Source organism: Morus notabilis, unplaced genomic scaffold (assembly GCF_000414095.1).
Source record: "Morus notabilis unplaced genomic scaffold, ASM41409v2 Scaffold1780, whole genome shotgun sequence".
Taxonomy (NCBI): domain Eukaryota; kingdom Viridiplantae; phylum Streptophyta; class Magnoliopsida; order Rosales; family Moraceae; genus Morus; species Morus notabilis.
The window spans coordinates 89,422-93,444 of record NW_010361200.1 but is presented as its reverse complement, the minus strand read 5'-3'; the positions used below and the strand labels follow the sequence as shown (position 1 = coordinate 93,444).

Genomic DNA, 4,023 nt, shown 5'->3' with positions numbered 1-4,023 from the left:
AACCCTCGTTTTGAGTATTTAAGTTTTAGAACGTTGTAACAGAGCATGCAACAAATAAATAAATTTTAAACATGACGATTTAAATGATTGATTTTAAAAGGGCTTTAAGATGTACTTGAATTTAAGATTTCTCACGAAATCCGTTTTAAAGTCAAAATTAAATGGCCCGATTGAATTGGCTAGTTTTAGAAAGGCTTTTAAAGAGCATTTGAAATAAGAGTTCAAATGCTGCTCTGTTTGAAAGATATTTTTAGAACGTTTTATCTTAACTGAAATTAAGAAAAGCTTTAAGAAATTTAGTGATTCACTTATTTGAAATTATTGTTACAAATTATGAAAGTATTCTTTCTTATATTAAAAAAAAAAAAATGTTCCGCAAATTTTAAGAAACCCCAATAAGTACAAGTTAAAGTTTAAGTTACAGTGGCGGCCTCATAGGAGGGTCGTCACACCGTAGGCCCTAACAATGGTACGAGAAGTGGCCCCCAAACCATTTGGAGGTTTTTCATTCATTGATTGTATGCATTGTGGCCTTGTGCGACTACTGTCTTGTCAAGTGAATAGTTATGGGATGATTCGATGGTCCCGGCCACAGAAGACCCTTATGGATTGGGGTCGGATGGTCAGAGTGATCCGCGCGCCAACCACCAAACACCAGTAGTGCGCTGCGATCATATTTGTTTGACAAATTAATATTTTGATTGTTGAAAAACCAATCCTAGAAGTTGAACAATTTTCCTTTCTCTTACCCCACAACACCTAATATTTGAGCTCAACACTCATTAAGAGCCAGCAAGAAATCAAAATGATTACAGATAAAGCAACAACATCAAAATACCATGAGTCAGTAATGCATATTAATTATCGACAGATCTGATCAAAATCTCATTAAAACAATCTATTCTGATACAAATTCAACAGTTGAAAAACATAATGTATTAGTAGTACAAAGGAGTATAGGGTCTTCCATGTCATGAGCATATAGACAGTCTAGTAGCTAAGATATGTGTGTAAACAAAATACAAGAATTGATTGAATTCAATCGTTTACACTCCAACCAAGAAATTGAATTTGAGGAGAAGTAGATATCACCGAATCTAATGTTGAAGATGAGAAATTGGCCAATTGAGTTGTGCCCTTGACGACTTTTATCTCTTCATTCCAGTACTAAATATTTGGGCAACTACGTGCGCAACGCAACTCCTAAATAACTTGAATTCAAGTATATAACATAATTCAAGTTTTCAATTCGAGCTAAAATGTGACATTTTCTGAGAGTTTTTAACTGTAACAGAAAAAATTAGATGTGGTATTTTTTTAAAACTTTTACCTGTAAAAATTTAAAATTGAAAATTCGAGTCCATGAAATGAACGAGGCTTTAAAGTCTCCCACGTCAATATGATTTACTTGCCACCTAATTATTGTACTAATACTTTTCCTCGTGCGTAGCGTGGGAACACACTTAATTATTGTACTAACTTATCTTCAAGGGCGAATGTATGGTCATTTTTTAAAAAACGTGGTGAAAGGGCATTTTAGTCAATTTTCTCATTTGCTTTTTGGATGATCGTAACTCATAATATGTGGCTACTTATGAGTTGTGATGTACATATCCTTCCATTCCATTACCCTCACTCTCAAGTCTCAAGCAGCTCCAAAGCCTCCAACCCTTGTTCCTCTTCCTTATTCTTCCTTCCTCTCATTATTCACATTTCCTTTTCTTGTATAGTAATATGTGTGGTCTTACTTTATTGTATTTTTTTAATCTCAGTTGTATACGACTTCATTGTTGTGAGCATGGGTGCACCAAAGTTTTGAAGTGATGAAAAGCTCAGTTCGCGATTTGAAGAGTCCAAAGGAAAGAGCTTTGAATATTTGTGTAGCCCACTCGTACTTGTTGCGCCCTCTAATGTTTTAATGTGTGTGTAAATTCAGCCGCTCAACTTTGAAACTGCAATTTTCGGGGCTGTATTATTATTATTATTATTATTATTATTATTATTATTATTATTATTATTATTATTATTTTGTGTATCCATATTTATCTGAAGCTCTTGATCATCAAATTGCGAATTGGGTTTTTCGTCACTTTAAAGCTGTGGTGTGCCAATGCTCACTACGACCAAGTCCAAGCTTTCGTAAAGAATACGCTGAAAGTAAGATCATGCAATTTACTCACCAACTCAGACAATCGCATCACCAAAATCATTTGGTGGTATCATCAATTTCTCATTGCATGGAGTGACATTGCTTTTCTTTTTTCTATTATTAATTCTCTTTTAAGTGCTCGTATTGAATAGATGTCATGATTGAAACTTTAAACAAAAGCTAGGTCTGTTGTGAAGCTCAACTCAATTGGTCCCAAGGTACGATACAAGTTTTTCAAATTACTAGTAATCTGCCCATTATCATGCAACAATGTCAATGTTTTATTTATTTTATAAATGCTAGCAAAGAGCATGGCTCATTTTCCTCACTACATGTTTTTTTTTTTTTTTTTTTTTGAAGCTGCAGAAATGTGTTATCAGCTGAACAACTGTCTTGAAGTTAAAATAATTCTCTCGACAAAGGATTCCCCCCTTTAAGGGTAAACCCAAGTATTTCATCGGCCAAGATCCCACTTCACAACCCAATTCCCCAGCCAACAAATTAATAGTTTTGAGAGAAATTTTAAGAGAGTGAATGTATTTTGAAAGTTATTACCCCTCGAGGGTTCAAGAAACAGTAGGATGGATGTCGTTTACAGTATCGTGTTGCGACTGTATTGCAGGGAAACAGCTGATGTTGCGAATTGTGCAGAGTTTGTGCCGAGACGAGACATCCTGGCAGGACCAAGAAGCAAGAGCCTGCATCCGTGTCGAATGCGCTGGAACTTCTAAATCCGGCAAGGGTGGGAAAAAGAAGAGATAGTTCTAATTTTACTTTTTACTTTTTTTTTTTCTTTTGGCTGGAAGAAAAAGGGTTGTAGAGATAGTGTAACCGTACTCATGTGTACTCGGTTGGTGTATTTTACTCGATAAAATGAAAGACACTAAAAACCTATTGGAGTGTTTATTAGTTATTATTTTTAAGTAAAGTTTTCCATGAAAATGGTATTAACGTTTATGGGACAGGATTCCAAAAATCTTGCTGAGAAGGGTACTGAAAAAATGTCCCACCGGTTAATTTGGGTGGAGAAATAAAAAAAAATTTAAAATTAAAATTAAAATTTGGGTGGTCAATTAGGTGGTTGGTTGTTAGTAGACTTTGATACCCTCTGTGTAATATCAAGTTTGTTTTAAGGTATGATGCACAATTAATGAGTTCAAATGCATAGCATACACAGCCTTCACTAGTCGCACTCAGTGATATTTGTTTGACAAATTAATATTTTTGATAGTTGAAAAATCAATCCTAGGAGTTAATAATTTTCATTTCTCTTACCCCCACAACAACTAATATTTGAAGTCAGAGACTCATTTAAGAGCTAGGAAGAAATCAAAATGATTACAGACAAAACAACAACATCAAAATAATAATAATAATAATAATAATAATAATAATAAACCATGAGTCGTAAATCCCATTAAATTTAAAAGAAAAAAAAATATGCATACCAGATGTTCAGAACAAATTGTATTGGTAGTGCATGTAGAAATCTCTAACAAATTAATTTATAATTTTGAATCATTTATAAAAAAAGAAAAAAAGAAAAAAAAAGCCCTACTGGTGGTAATTGGTTTAAAAACCATATCAGTATTAGTTTCGCTCCCTTCCAAATTGAAGGAATTTTGTCACGGACGCCAGAAGGAAATGCATCAGCTATGTACTACAATTGTTCAATAAAGTATGAAAGAATCGTTAGGACTAGTAGTAGTATGCTTTAAAACGTAAGACCTGGCAACGTTATATATTTGTTTATTTTAATGTGTTTTGATTCGATTTCACGTTTGGAAACTTGCATGACTGACAGGGATATTCCTAGTGTTAGAAAGACCTTATATTAAGAAATTCTAGTTTCAATTTGTTTACACTCCAATTAA

The 4,023-nt window shown here is 33.7% G+C and overlaps 1 long non-coding RNA gene across 1 annotated transcript; it reads left to right on the top strand.

The window, feature by feature from the left end:
- The first annotated feature begins 1,626 nt into the window (after nt 1-1,626).
- LOC21411234 lies at nt 1,627-3,072 on the top strand. Its single transcript, XR_002902287.1, has 2 exons — nt 1,627-2,367; nt 2,510-3,072. It is a non-coding gene; the product is annotated as an uncharacterized LOC21411234 (long non-coding RNA).
- The last annotated feature ends 951 nt before the right edge of the window (nt 3,073-4,023 follow it).